Here is a 16,242-nt window from a genome sequence, read left to right on the forward strand (position 1 = left end):
TTTTTTTTTTTTGTTTTGTTTTGTTTTTTTTGTTTTTTTTTTGATAAAATTAGTAAATCTTGGACATGAAATACGTTTTCATTCGATGGATAATTTTTGTTAAATATGTTTTCCGGCTCTGTGTATATTGAAATGTTGCCCCTCTGTATCCTTATTGGAACTAAAACATTCAGCCAAGTAAAGGTGTTTTGTTTTGGTAACAGAAAATGTTGCCGGACTGAAATAATTTTGGTTAGGAGTGTATGCTCGACTGTGAAGCAGAAGATGGAGGACATCTTGGTACGGTGACCCCCGTGTACCCGCCACTTTGGCGTGGGAACCAGGGGCAAGGGGTAGGGGGCGTTCTGCCTTCTCAGAAAAGATACTGAAGAAGCAAGAATGTGAATGAACACTGTTCACTATCAACATGGAGTTTCCTCCCACTGCCCCCAAAGCTGAGCATCTCCCTATGCCAATGTCCCGCCAGACATAAGTATTCCATTTATCAGAGTCTACCATTCCCTAGACACACTGAGCCACTTACCTCCGCAAGACAGTGAAACATTTGACCGTTTTTTAATAGTTTTTTTCTGTAGTTTGAAAAATGAGAGTAATAACAATGGAGTTAATCACACCTTGATCGTCTCCCTTACAGCACAACTGAGGGTAAAGCCATGGATCGGGTGGTCCGTGGTCCTCCTGACGATGAGACTAATCTGACAGGTCTGTTAAGGACTGTTTAGGATCCCTTGTTTTTTATGTTTCTGTCGTGACTGACTTCGTGTTCAGACATCTGCACTTTTCTGGTCGGTGGAGTAATTCGACCCGACAGCTTTTTCCTGTTGACTAAAAGCATTGATCGAGATCGCAGGTCGGAACACAAAAACGCAGAATTGAATTCTCGGCTTTAAAAAAAAGTTACAGAAATGTTGCAGAAGGCGAATTATGCTGAGACAGCGATCGTCTAAAGTGTATTTCGACTGTTTCCAACAAGAATTCCACACGGCATGCTTAGGGAGGGAGAGAGAGAATTTAAAAAAAACCAGGTTGGTTGATCTTTAAACATTGAAAACTTCTACTTCAGAAGACTCCAGATAATTAAACACTTCATTAAAACAAATACTAATTTGCAAACTGCTGTACAGCAATTTGTTATCATTTGCTGGTATGCACAAAACAAAGGTTAAATTTAAAAATAAGTTTTCTTACAACATTTTATTTTTCAGATAATCAGAAACCCGTTTACGTAATGGAACAGGGCGAGAATCGAACCTGAAATGTTCTGATTTAATCGCAAATGTACTGAGTACACTGTTTTGGGTTGGAAAATTACAGATTTTTAAAATAAAAAAAAACACTAAAATGCTGAAGGCTGGTTCCTCGAACACAAATATGGTACGTAGTAGATTTGTTATTTGATTAAAGCATTATTTTTGTCTGTCTATCTAGGGCGATAACATGATCTCTCTCTCACACTTGCAGACAGATGGAGAATAGTGTCATCGAGCTACTTCAGGATAGTAAGGTGTAGACGGACGGAGTTAGTAAGGAAAAATAAGATAGGGTGGTAAAAAAAAATAAAAAACCGGGTGGCGGGTGCTGAGTGCTTCAGACAACCCGTTAGAGACCGACGTCCTTGTCCTCGTCACCTGGGTGGTAGTGCGCGGTGTTAATGTTGCCCTGGTTCAGATTGAGGCAAGTAAGGGACACGGCTCCACTTTCCCTCTCACCCACCAGTCCCCATCACCACGCATGCGCACTGTCATGCGTGCACTAGTGCATTAAACATGGTGGAAGGAGCGGGTAGGAGTCAGGTTACACCTCGCCTAAGCGCCGCTCGGCCGCACATCCTGATTCCAGACAGGTCGGCGCATTGATCCTGGCGTGCGTGTGTTCCTCCGGACTTTTAATCATATTTACACGGCACTACGCCACAGCCCCATGCATATTTCACTAGCCACTTCCGCCGCCTGCGCGCGCAGCCATTCCGCCATGATGACACGCGTGTGGAGGAGCGGAGGTGATAACGGCTTGTGTCCTGCTGTCGCGGGCTGAACCTCACCTTTGGGTTTGACACACCGACCCTGTGATTATTTCTGAATATATATTCGAGAGAAGATGTTAGGTGCTTATATACAGGTGGCGTGCATGGCTGACTTCATTTTAAATCACAGGCCGGAGACATTTTCTATGGAGGTCACGTGTGTATGTGTTGTTAAACTTTGGATATCAAGCTACAAGCAAACATTATATAACATACTCTTTTACACATATGTATACGTGTACTATAATACCTCGCAGTTCCTGTCTGTGCTGAAAAAATAATATCACGTATGACCTGTCAAAGAACTTATGAAGCCACCGAGCCGCCATCTTACCAGTCGCAATAAAACCCAACATGGACATAGAGACACTTCTCTCCTCGGTTTTAAAATGAAAACTAAAACAAAAATCACACAGACAATTTATAAAAAAAAATACATTTGTAAGGAATCCCAGATATTGAACCGGCATTGTTGTACGTGTTCCAACATGGCGCTCATTCTTCATTCAGAGCCACCCAGGGTGTATCCACTGGTTTACGGTCAGTCACCCATGAACAAACACAACACGAATTCTCTGGCCGATCCTGAAGCCCAGTGTCATCAAGACACTGTGGTTGGTGTCATCAAGACACTGTGGCTCGTTATTCCCATAAGCCTTTCTGACCTTAACAAGGGAGGTAACTGGAGCCACGACAAAACCAGAAACTACTTCCACTAGTTATGTAAGTACACTCTGTGTACCTCGCGTGAGATCACTAACTCCATAATTCAATGATGTGGCTACCCTGTCCAAAACGTGGCAGAATAATTAAGAACAGATAGATGCAGTTTTCAGCATTTTTGAAGAAAGAAAAATGTCGATAAGATTAGCCTCCCTTCTCGTCCCCAACTTTCCCCCTGTTTCGACTCGGCGTCACTCTGTCAGACACACGGCCACCTTGCCCTGTTTACCTGTCACATTCACGATCGCCGCCTTGCTTTGCCGAGCGAACTTAATCTCATTGTTTGACGTTAAATTACTCCCCCTCCGACTTCCAGCGCGCATGCGCGAACGCGACGTTTCCGGCCGAGTAACAAAGATGGAGGCGCGAAGGAGATGAGATTTTTTTTCAAAGGACAAAACCTGACAATTATGCAAAACGACATCGTGGAGAATTCTAGATGATAAGAGAAAAGGAGGTGAAACGGTTGGAGATTATCGTGTAGCAAGAAAAGAAGACATGAAGGCACAAAAGTAGCTGGAGGCGTTTCCATGGATACGTAGGTAAGGAAGGGTGAGGAGTGGGTGGAGGGTGAGGGGGATGTTTGGTCTCGTTGACGTGGCAACGTAACCGAAGTGACGACAGTAGTCGGGGTCAAGGGGCCGGAGGAGAGGCTGGAAAAGGCATTAGTCAAGATGTGGTGGACGTGACAGCGACCGCAGCGCCGACTGCCTGGTGTCTCACAGAACTTTGGATCGCAGCCAGTCAGGGGAGGGTGTGCGTGAGTGCGTGTGTGTGTGTGGATGTGTGGGGATGTGTGGGGAGGGGGAGGATGGGAGAGATACGCTGTAAAGATAGCCATTAGCACCGCTTCAAACTTCGTTACCATTGATTCCGTGTTACCCGCCGGCCCCCACGAGTGGGCTCGAGACCGCAGGGTGGCCTGGTCCCTGGTCTCACACACCGGGGCCTCGCTGGTGGTCATTACGGGGACCTAACCGCCTGCTCCGCCTGATGTCACTGCTGTTACTGCTACTGATGCTCGTGCTAGGGGCCTGCCACAGTCTTGTAGGACTGGCACTTACAACAAAATCAGGTGTTACTTCGTTACCCTGTCTTCCACTGGATTCTCTTGGCATCCCTTTGGGTTACTTGAGCTAGGAGATGACGACGACGACGACGATGATGATGATGATGATGATGATGAGCAAAATTTCTTTAATGTAGCATCCCTAATCATAGCTTATAAAGCTCTTGACATCGTTCGCAATTTTGCATCTGTTCATCTTCTTCTGCTACCGTTGACTATTGTTTTTACATCTGTTAATCTGTTACCTGTAAATATATTTTACTTTGACACCCTCTGCTACAAGTAAATACAGGTTTTTGTCTGTTGCACTGCCTGCTTCATATAATCAAGGTGCCAGGTATCCAAGTACAAGTACAACTCGATCGAAAAAGTCGAGCGGAGGATACAAAAGTGCTTTTACTGGTGTCATAGAGTAACTTCCCTTTAAAACTATAAATAATAGTGTGAATTAGAAAAAAAAACTTCCGATGAAAATTGTTTATGAATTTCTGGGACTTCATTATATACCAGGCTTTTTCCAACCATTATTCATGTTTGTGTTAGACTTTTTAAAAAATTTTTGCTCGATCGTTTTAAGCGCAAGCATCACTCCGGTGATTAAGACAAAGCACGAGGCGTGAACACTACTCCCTGTGACAGTTGCTCTGTCCCTGATGTCTCTTCACACGCCCTGCACAATGTGTCTTCTTCTTCTTCTACACCAAGCTTTGCTCGTCCCCGGGAGTATTAATTAATTCATTCAACAGTTTATGTTCCATTCACTGGAAGCGTCTCAGTTGCTGGACATGTTCTCTTCCACCTCCACTACGAGCATCTCGCGACCTCTCGAGATTCCCGCCACAGCATCTACAGTAGTCTGCGACCATCTGAAATAATAAATGTCTCCTAATCTGTCAAATGCAGTGAGCGAGGATGTATGTCGTTCTACTGTGCTGTACACTGTTCATACAATGTTTATGTTTGTTTATCTATAGAGTGATTGTGTATGTGTATCTTGCACGTTCTGTGCTTCATCACGAGGGCGGACTGGCTCGCGCCCGTCACTAATATAGGGAGGTTGGTCTGTCCTGGGTTCAGATCTCGTCTCGGGCAGGCTGTTCTTTCTCTGTGTGTAGTATTTGTTTACAGAGCTGGCTGTCTTGGTCTTAGTTGTTGACTCGATGTAAAACACCAAATTTTTACTTTGTCTTCCGGAAGTTTGAACTTAATCGCTTTCTACTGTGTTTCAACTACGTCTATGAAACCTTCATTATATATATATCTGTTTTATTGTCTATTGAATGCAACAAGCTGTACAGCAGTTACTTGACAATAAAGTTTTCTGTTTGTTATACACCTCCTATCACTTGTTATTACGTTTTACGTCTGTCACACTACTACACTGAACTACTTTTTTCAGGACAGTCTGTAACAGCATTTCACGTGTTTGACTGCACATGTAACCACATCATGGCGGCCATTACACAGTCTACTACATGTAATCAGTAGTTGTTGTAGCGCTCAGTCAATACCCAGCCATGGAGTCGCTGTCCCTCATCAGGACACTAACGGCCTCCAGTGAGAAACGGTCCTGTGTGACAACAGCTTCCCTCAAAAAGCGACATCGGTCACATTTTTCTTGTTGACACCTGGACACCAACACCACATTCGCATTACATAAGCGTTTGGCTGCTCGATGTACAGATGGTGTTTCAGCAAGCGATTGATGTCCACACAGCTCCATACTCGCACTCTGGGGGAAGCCCGCCACGTGACTGTGCGAGGCTCAGAATATATTTTTTTTAAAGAAAAAGAGATTTGTGAGGAATTTGATTCTACCTGATTGTTTTTATGACATCTCCTTTTGAGACTTGGCGAGCAGCTGGAAATATTTGTCTGACACCTTGCCAGAGTTTCTGGTGATGCAAACATATGTGTCACGTGATTAATAAATACAGAGTCTTGTATTTTTTTTTTAATTATTATTTCGGGGGGATGGGCATAAAGGGATTTGGTCCTGTGGGATCAGGGTGTCCCGAAGTCTGGTCACACTAGGACACGGTTGCTGTTCTTTGTTCCCCAGCGTTGAACGCCAGTGGCAAACACCATCACGAGTTACGTCCCTCAACGCTGTCACGTGAGATGCAAGAAACGGTTTTGTAAACGCAGCTTGAAGGAAAAAAAAAATCGGCAGTGAACATTAAAACAAAGTTGTGCAAGTTTACAAACAACACAAACACTGCTCTTGTCAAATAATGTTTTGAAAAACGCGAGATAATCGTTGTACAGTTGTTTCTAAAGAAAACTTTGAGTTGTAGATGTCAGAGGGATCGTTACATGGAACATTGAAAATGTCTTGATTAAAAACGCGCCAGTCCACTTCTTCATGTCTGTAAGCCAAGTGTGTTTGTGTGTTTCGAGTAAAACATGTGCATAGCCTGCCATGAGAGACAGGAGTACCCGACACTACCAGACAGCTATCATGACAACTGTTCAGCTAATTCCTTTTGCTGTAGTACAAACTGTTCAACTCTACATGACACTGTTGCACGTCGATGCAATATTAACTCGTTTTATAACCTTAATCAACATTTGAAAAAATATTGTAAGGTTACAGTTCACTACCCTTACAGGAAAAGAAAAAATAAACCCTCGTGAAAATAGAAACTTTTAAAATGTCAGCTAGCAACTACCCTTCTACCCACTCATGCGGAAAGACGAGAGTTTAGGGGAGAAAACCGTCGTTGGGGATAGTCGTCGTAGTATAGTGGTGGTGATGGTGGTGATGGTGGTGTGCTTACCGAGAAGACGTAGGAGTCACGTGAAAAGTGAAGCAGAAGAGTTTAAAGACGCGGCCATTTTGCATAACTCGATTTTACTCCCCCTTGGTCCGGTGGCGGCGCTAGTTTCCGTGTCAGGAGTTCGGTTTGGAGGGGGATGGGGATGAGGGGTGGAAATGCAGGAGGCAGCAGTGGGGGGAGAGGCAGGAGACAGCGAGCCTTGTCACCGCAGCCAATGTGGCGGAAAATGAGCGTAACACAATGTGGCGGAAACGCGCGCGACTTTAACGAGCTCCCCGTTCACAGAGATGCACGTGCTGTTAGCGCCATCTCGCGGGGAAGGCACGACCACCCTAATTCGGATTCGGTCCTGAAATTCACAAATCTCCAGTCCAGCCCCCCTTTTTTCGCTTTTTGGCATTTATTTGCTTCGTTTGGAGTTTTAGGGAAGCTCTCAATTACTTTATATCTCCGTCCGTCCGCCTTTCTGTTCGCGCGTGTGTCGCATTCCATCATTCACGTGCTTATCTCTCATCGTCCTTTTCCTGCTAAGCTTCTATTGTGAAGGACATACTACTGCCTTCCAATCAAGAATAACATTATAACATTTATATAAAAGTTATTGTATTATATATGTGACTCTTTATATGCAATACTTATTGTATTATATATAATTATATATATTATTCTTGCTGGAAGCCATGGTAAAAGGATGCTATGGCGAGCCCAATTTTTCTCTGTCATCAATTTTAACCTTCGTGTATTGTTTACCAGGTTTACCTTCTAGAAAATTTGTTTTGCACTATCAGCAGAAAGTGTCAGGGTCCACACTCTCCTCTGTCATGTTTAATTTATACATTTTTCTCCTCTCCACCCGACCTACCCATAGTCTTGGCATCTTCATCAACTGCCTGTCCACCTGCTGGCTCCTGTTGCACTGACTACAGGCACTCTGTGCACCCAGTGTGCGTGGGGTGATTTGTGAAGTGAAGTGTACAGACGGACAGGATCACCTGGAGTAATGGGCCAGAACAATTAGTAGCTAAGTAACAATGTTTTTAAAGCTGACAAACGGTGCAAACAGTTGCAAGCATCTAAAACAATGACATGGGCAGGCTGCACGCCACCACCACGGCCATTCTCTTTACCTGACCTTCTCTCATGTCAAACTTTGAAAAAAAACAAAACAACAACAACAAAATAGCAGCGGCAAGTGTTATGACTGATTAAGCAGCAAGGGTAATGTGACACGGTTTGCAAAGAATTCTTGATTAATTTGTTTTCTTGAACATGAATGTTTTATGACCAGCTACTTCTCTAAAGAGGTTTCCCTTATTTTCCTAAAACTTCTATTTTGGGAAAAGCTCTTCAGGTAGATGTCAGTGTACATTACAATGGACTAAACCAAAAAGCTTTTAGCTAAAAGCCAACCTGCTCTTTAACACCAGGAGAAAGAGACTTGTGCGAAGGACCAGCAATAATGGAAGAAAGTATTCCCTTTGCAGGTTATAAAATAAAAGGAATGAATCGACAAGACTCCTAATATTTCAATATCAGAGAAGAAAAAGACATGGAAATTCATTTTAGTTTTATTTTAAATGTTTAAGTTAAAGAAATTCTTTCCTTTACGAACTGTGATACGTTGCAGATCACAACTAACCAACTTCTATACTCTCTCTTTCTCTCTCGCCTTTTTTTTCTTCATTCTCTTCTCTTTCTCCACACCCCTCTCTCTATCCCCTCCTCTACAACATTAACTCCATCAGCCCGTTTTCAGCAACTTGATGACAAAAACTTGCTTCTACTTCACGCCTGGAAATGAAGGACAGCTCGCTATTTCTCCACTTTATGGTAAAGTCACGGAAAACACCCATCGCTGCCTTTTTCACATCCTCCGAGCTCCTCCGAGCTCCTCCGTGCTGGTGGCAGAAGCAAGTTGAAATACGGGATTGGGTGTCGCCATTCTGTGGCCGGTCCTCAGCGGTGGGTCTCGTGCTGACGCTCGGCGGTACTTCCCTTAATTTCCCTCCAGGAACCTGCCTCAGATGTCATAAAATTGTTCCTCCTGGGTCCCAGGGAAGGTTAGGTTGGCAGTTAATACAAAAACTACTTTGTTATCGGAGTTTGTGCTTACATCTGATACAAGATAGCGACAGTTCCTCGTCGTCAACGACTTTATCTTCCGGGTGTGTCTGATACTAGAGCAACCTCTCTGTAAGTGTTGTAATCTTACATGTGACTAATACAAGACAACAATACCCCACCTCGTAGTCGCCATTCCTACCTGTGTCTAATCTGAGATGACACGTGTCTTATCTCACCATAATTTTTCTAACTGGCATCTGTGTCTAATCCCCCGCAAACATTCAAATCTTATGATGATGTCTAATGTAGTGCAGCAACATTCTCACCATAAATATTCTAACCTTACATCTGTGTTTATTTTTTAAAAAATCAGTGGTGGACAACAATACACAGGTATTCCTATTTTTCGATCACGATGACACGTGACATACATTTTGGCATCCATGTAGCTCACCCAAAATGCAAAGCTACTGTTTCACTAATAATAGAAGGAATGGAACTGTGAGATATAAAGACCTGATAGATTGCAAACCCTTGCAGACAAAGCATGGATATTAACCAAAAATATCAGCAGGCCTGGAGAACAATGACAACCACACACAACATGGCCGCCTCTTATCGACAGAGGTCTGGTGTCCGCTGACTGAAAGCTCGGCTCCACTTTCCCGTTGACACGTTCAACGCTGACAGAGAAAGAAAGAGAGAAAAATCAAACAAACAAACCAAGACAAACAAACTATACGAGTGCTAGTCGAGTGAGTCTTGGTAACGTGTCTTACTGTGACGTGTCTTACTGTGACGTGTCTTACTGTGACGTGTGGTGCGTTGTGCGTCCAATTGTCCCCTTGCATGCGAACTTTTGTTGTTGTTTTCTTTTTGGATGGTGGGGGGATTTCCTTCCGGTTAGGTCAGTAAACATCGATTGTATTTCTCCATCGCTTGGCAGTTTCAGTTTTATTGCTAATTTTATCCGCGCCTGCACTCAACCAGATAGACTGTCATTATTCGTTAGACACGACCGACACCACAACAATTTAATTTATTTTTCTAGTTTTAGACACCATATATAACCAAGAGTCGGTTGTTAATGTTGGAATGGTCATGTGTTGGTGATGGAATGTTTGGTCAGAGTTAATAAAAAGAACATGACAGGCATGAGTTCCAGGCAGATGAGTGAATGTGTCAACGAAGCACATGGCTGCCAAAGATGGCGGCTCTGGAGACAAGCCAGTTGTTGGTAAAAAAATCTAGTGTGGCGGTAGCTTTATGGTCCAAACACAGTCAAGAGACAAAGCAAAGCCTTTGGTGTCACAGAGGCAGGGGTGGGTGGGAACCACACCTCCTTTCGGTCTTTGCTTCGATCTGGCAGCGCCACCGGAAGAGCAGCCCATTGAACAGAGCCCAGGGTTTTCGGGGGCAACGGCGATTCCAGTGGGGTCTTTTTTCTTCTTCAAGCGATAGTTCCAGTCCACACCCCTTTTATTCGCTTAACTCCAACACGGCTGCGAAGAAATGTGCCTTGCATACGGTGAGGACACTTTGCGAATGTAAAATGTAAGACGAGCGGAGAGAATTGCCTGCCAATTTCAACCCCTCGGCCGAAATGAAGGGAAAAAATTGTCAAAAGGCGACAAGATGTGTTGGTTTGTTCAGCACCCCTTGCATCTGATGGCCACCAAGGACAAGGGGCAATTTAGCTTCCTGGCCAAAGGAGGAAGGGTGGGAGGGGGAGGCGAGATCACGTGACTACACGTGCCTCCAAAATGTCGGCGGAAATTTGTTCAAGACGCCCGCGCAAATGACACCCGGTTGAAACGTTTCGTGAGCTTCCTTTCCCGATTCACGTCCAGAGAACTTTGCTCTTTTTTGGAATTCGCCGCTGCTGTATGCAAATTTTATTTACCAGCTCCACGAACGTGAAATAATTATCGTGATGCCGAGTTGGGAGGGAAAACCAGTAGCCGCTAGCTTCGGGTCTCGGCAGAAGAGCCAAGAGGACGGTCCGCCATCGAGGTTTGATCGAAGACAAAAGGATGCTCAATGAGATGTTGCTGGAAGGGGATGTCGGGTTTCGGGTCACGTGACCAGTTCCAAAAGCCTGTCCCTTTATATTGGATTACACCCAAGACCAATTGTATATTTATCGCGTTACCATCAGTAAATCTTGAGAGAGCCCAGTAAATAAAAGTGATACCAGCAAACGTGTACCAAGCAAACTTCCTTTGGTGTTCCCCAAAATCCATTTTTAACAGATGTTTAGGGGCACACAGCTTGCCTTTTTTGTAATCATACTTCAAGGACATACTCTTCATGAGGTAGACTGACGGTTAAGTTAGAAAAGACAAAAACTGGCCGGCGAATGCGAACAAAAAACTGGACAGACCTCCCGACCCTGCTTACAATTCCCCTAAAGGCCACTGGAAAATGTCAGCTGCTGTATGAATCCAGTCCCCTTGACGATCAGCTCAGGTCTAAGCTGAAGTGCTAGGGAGTCAACATGGCCCCTCAAAAAGGATAAAAACAAATCAATTACTGTTCGGACTTAATGTACAATACTCGTAGTGTTTCTGCTTGATGGATTTGGAATTTGTAAAAAGGATTCAGCGAGCGACCGGGGACGGCGGGGATGGAGGATGGGGAACAGTTCGCTGTTCGTTCATAACCATGCGAATGTGTGAAGACCGTTCTTAACTGGGCAAAGTGCCAAAGCATCCATCCTCCGAAGTGCCCCAAAGTATTCCCAAGTGTATGAGGAATGTCCAAACAAGTTGGGACTAAGCTCATTATGTTGACTGCAATTCCCATGTTCCAGACAATCGCCGGCAAACCATTTGTCTTCTGCGACCTTCCCACACAACTTGGTCAAACTTGGTCAAACGCTCAACAACGGTTTGTCCGGTAAAGGAAATGGAACCAAACCTGCTGTTGGCTTGTGGGAAGGGATGTCATAAAAAATGGACCAACAGTAAAACAAATGGAAGACAACATGGCGGAGGACGTCTTCAGAAAGCAAGCAGCGACCAGCACGTGGAACTAAATAAATAAGACAGGAACGAAATCTCGGTGGAGGAGAAATACGGAGGAAGACAAGAATGTCTTGGCAACACGAGGCAATGCACTGCGCATGCGTAGTTGTACTGATTCTCTTCCGATCGTCCACGCACGCGCCAATCAATCACGTCAGGGGCCAGAGACGTGCGCCGAGCACGTGCGGATTTGGGGGCCGTGCGCAAGAGTTCGCGGAAAAAACAACTGACGGCTGACCTGACGCCGTGGCGCGCCATGCTGTTGTGCGTGTCGCCGTCGTCAGATGCGTCAGAAGCTGATGTTCTGCTTGTTGGCCACAGCGCCAGAGGATGCAGTAGGTGTGTGCGTGTGACTCCTGCCCGAGCAGACTAATTTGACTGAGTGGGGAGGCGTGGTCGATCTGATACAATCTTCCTAAACTTGATCGACAGTTTGAGTGGTGGTGGTGGTGGTGGTGGTGGTGGTGGAGGAGGAGGAGCTGGGGTGTGTGTGGAATGTCAATACCGCTACAGCAGCCTGCGGGGAAAGACCACGACCACGCAGCAACAAAATCAACAATGTGTCCATCACGTGAAAGTACTGAAAAGAAAGAGATCTTAGGAACGTGATCGCGAGAAAGTAAAGACTTGGTGATGTACTTCTTTCACTGACTCTCGGCCAAAAATGTAGTCCGAGGTGTAACTTGATCCGATCATACCTCGTCAGCGCTCAACGTGAGATGGGGTATTTACCGAAGAAATGTGTGCGCAAGCTGACACGCAAGTACAGACATAAAGGAAGAAAGAAAGAAAGGAAGGTTGACACATTTGAAATGTATTGAAAGATCAGAGTGTTGTAGAGACTCCATCCCCCACGTTTTGTAAAACTCCTGCTGCGCTCTGTCTCCTGCCCTCGAGTCTCCAGCTACTTACTTTCTCTTGCACTCACAGAGGGGAGGGACTCTTACTGATGTCATGATACCACCTTACCTGATAATATCACTCATAGTGACGTCATCGGTGTCCGGTAACACGGAGGCCACTGAACAGCCAGTCAAGATGGCAGCATATTCTCGCCCTGCATGAAGTGACCACCTGATGTGGACCTAACTCATGGCTTAAAGATTGTTGAGCATTCAGAAAATGCTGCTCCTCAATTCCTCAAGAGTTGTCTCATGTGACACCATGAGGAAGTCGAAAGTTTTGATCAAGAGTAGCGGGTCGCTGACGACTGGCGCTGATGTTCAGGAGCCCGATGCGCAGTGCCTTACTTAGGTGCTCGATCTCTGCTTCATAAACGCGAAAAAGTCGGGGCCCATGTGCACGACAGACCACTAGAACACCAGCGGAATGGCTAACCGAACACGATGCTATTTTACGAGCTTTTATTGTTGCTGCTGCTGCTGCTTCTTCTTCTTGCTGGCCTCGCAGCTAGCCACCAAAGACATCCGCTACGGACGGTCCCAGGACTGGGTTTCAAATAAGGTCTTGAAAGTAAGTCCTAAGTGCAAGTCGACTTTGCTAAGTGCGGTTAAAGTAATCGACTCTCCACTGTAGACCAACGACTTAAGACATCACAAGCACACAAATCAGATTTCCGGAAGAAGCCGAAAAACGTGGGCTTCGACCTCACATGAAACCGACCTCTGGTTACCTTAAACTCCACAGACTCGGATTCTTGTCCCCTGTTGTGACGTCACCAGTTCCACACGTGACTGCTACGTCACAAAGTAGATGAGGTGTCAAACCCACCTGTAAAATCATTTAATGACTGACATTCTGACCGTTTGTTTCAGACCAGCAATGATCTCAGATAGTTTGGTTGATAAGCTGGGCAAAATATTGTGGTCCTTCTTCCTAGCAGGTGTCAAAGAGAAGCTACAGGTGATTGTCGGTGTGTCTCGAGACTCACTGTCGTCTCGGGCACGCTGATCTTTCTGCACGTGGCATCTGTTTACAGGGCTGGCTGCTTGCCGTAATATAGCCTTAGCTGCTGACACGGCGTAAAACACCATTCCCCCCCCCTCGAGACTCACTGGATATGACATCTCATGAAGGTATCTGAAACGTCTAGTTGGGAAATCTGCAAAGACTATGTCCGACCAGCAACCTTCATGCAACCGTCTGTTTAACCTCAATAAATTTCGTTTATTTTCTTGTGTAACAAGTCACGAACGATTTTGATGAAATAAGACTATTTTTATTTTGTCTGTGTTAAAACTCGGTCAAATGTCTGTTCACATTTGTCTTGCTCTCTCCATGGTGGTTTGTCGATTAATTTTGTGAGTTTTGCTAACCGTTACAGTTTACACCAAGAGAAAGAACTCCTACCAAAGATTATCTAAAACATCCGGTGACATTTTTATTTTTCCCTTTCTTCGCGTTAAACAGCGCTAGGGACGTCCTCGAAGGCTTTCCCACTCTCAAAGGGAAAGTTAAGCTAAAACATTGGAAGCCAGAGAGATAAGAGAAGAAAATGAAGAATGAAGGATATGTCTCTGTTTTTTGGACAGAATCCAATCATGTTTGGACATTTTCCCAGTTTAAGACCTGTTCTTATTGGACCAGCGCCTCGCACAGCTAAATGTCTCAGACAACCTGTCTACACAACATAACACGACAACAATATGTTAGAAAACGAGGTGTGTGAACCCACCCCACTTAACCCCGCATGGCAAGAGGGACATTGTCTGGGTCACGTGACAAGATGTATGGCACGCTCTCGCTACAGCAAGATGGATGACACATCCGGGTTACAGCAGAGCACGACAAGATGTAAGAAGCGTCACAGGACACGATGTGTGGACATTCAGAACGGTTAGTGATTTCAACAGAAGATATAAATTTCTCAAGCACGAGACTGTTACCTTTGCAGAGCGAGCGGTTCTCTCACCCCGGCATTATCTTCTTTCTCTTCGTTCGAACAAGTGTATGCGCGCATGTGCGTTCGTGAGAGCGTGTGTGATACTTCAAAAGCTAACTTGTTTATCTCAATTCTTTAAAAGATATAGACATGTTAACATCAGTTAAGATAAACGACGGTTAGTTTTAGCCATGTAGACGGTTGTCGTGACACTCTGACAAGAAACATCAGGAGATCCGAACCAGGACTGCTGTCCATGTCAAAAGCTTACCACAGATCTGACAAGCGAAATCATTTCTAGTTTAGCGAAAAGACAACACTCCCCCTCCACCCCACAAACTCATCTTCATCAAACACGTTTCCTCCCTCCCCTTGTATTGGGTTGAAAATCCCGGTTAGATTGCCGGCACAGCAGCGCGTGCGTCGCGTGTTCCCAGGTCGACTTTTTCATCGACCCCCGAGTTAGTTCCCGTCCGGGGTCTCAGCGGCCCAAAGCAAAAGTCAGCTCGAAAGCTTCCAAACTTTTTAGAACTACGCCATCGTGTGCGGACTTGCTGGCCATGCTCATCCCAGTGTCCACATCGCTGTTCAAATATGTTAGACTTCTTCCTGCGGTCCTGTCTTCCTCGTCTTACTCCCGTCATGCATCATCGTGACCCGCGTCTTGACATCATTGTCTGTCCTGCCCTTCTTTCTACTGCATTTTGACCCCATTTCTGCAGCATGTTGACCCCGTTTCTACATGATTATTTACCTGCGGTAGCGCTCACCTCATTTGTCGGATCGTAAATACTGAGAAAAAATACAAGATTTTATTAGGTCAACTGATATAAATAAATATAAATATTTCATCATAAGGAAGGGAAAAAACTCATTAAAAACAAATTTGGTTTGAGATAAGAAAATTCTGGAAGAGTTCTTTTGGGGGACAATGAGTTTTTCCATCAATCCTAGCTTAATGAATAGTTGGTATTATTTTTGACACGAAATTTCTCGCCTTTTTCTTGAAGCGATTTTTATTTTGTATTTTTATTTTATTATTATTATTATTATTTATTATTATTATTATTATTATTATTATTGTTGGACGTGGACGAACACAAAACACAAATTTATGAGCAGAAATACAATCACTCCACACCAATTCACACCATGATGCCATTCCACCTCCTGTTGACTAGTTGTACATCCAACCGACACACACCCGGGTTACCTTACCCTTCCATTACTACAGTGACCTTCCTGTCTACATTACTTTTCCCCTTCCTTCGTCACTTCCTGCCACAAACGACCCAACATCCACTTGAGTCTTAATTGTGCCAAAGCTTTTTACCGCCATGCTGCGCAGTGTAGACATCCTCCGGGTGCACTTCTACCCGGCGCACACCCAGCTCGTTGTTTGAATAAAAATCTGTTTTCCGAAGGTCACACGTGGGTAGTTGTTCCGATGGCTGTCGACATAATGATGTGTTCGTTTGGAACAACCGCTGCGTCGAAGAAGAGGCAGAATGCTAGAGTGCTCTCCTCTTGCGTCACCCGCTCTTTGTCGTGTCACGCTGTGTAATTTAAAAAATTACCTGTGAGAGAAAAACCTGACTGCGAGAAGAACATTAATTGTTGATCACGAGACATGTGACTGATAATCAATTTAACACGATGTCCCAACCTCTCTGTCTCTGTCTCTCTTTGTGTGTGTATGTAGGTTCTTCTTGTTG

At 44.7% G+C, this 16,242-nt stretch overlaps 1 protein-coding gene across 2 annotated transcripts in view; it reads right to left on the reverse strand.

Moving 5' to 3' along the window:
- Nucleotides 1-16,242, reverse strand: part of LOC112562433 — a 73,321-nt gene that overhangs the window by 35,794 nt on the left and 21,285 nt on the right. The window contains exon 1 of one of the 2 annotated variants that reach the window (XM_025235703.1): nucleotides 15,861-15,992. The exons of the other annotated variant lie outside the window; for it this stretch is intronic. The gene's annotated coding sequence lies outside the window, so the exon portion shown is untranslated. Of the gene's footprint in view, nucleotides 1-15,860; nucleotides 15,993-16,242 lie in introns of those variants that run through there. 2 annotated transcript variants of the gene reach the window in all.

The sequence above is a fragment of the Pomacea canaliculata genome, linkage group LG4, assembly GCF_003073045.1.
Source record: "Pomacea canaliculata isolate SZHN2017 linkage group LG4, ASM307304v1, whole genome shotgun sequence".
In the NCBI taxonomy this organism is placed as follows: domain Eukaryota; kingdom Metazoa; phylum Mollusca; class Gastropoda; order Architaenioglossa; family Ampullariidae; genus Pomacea; species Pomacea canaliculata.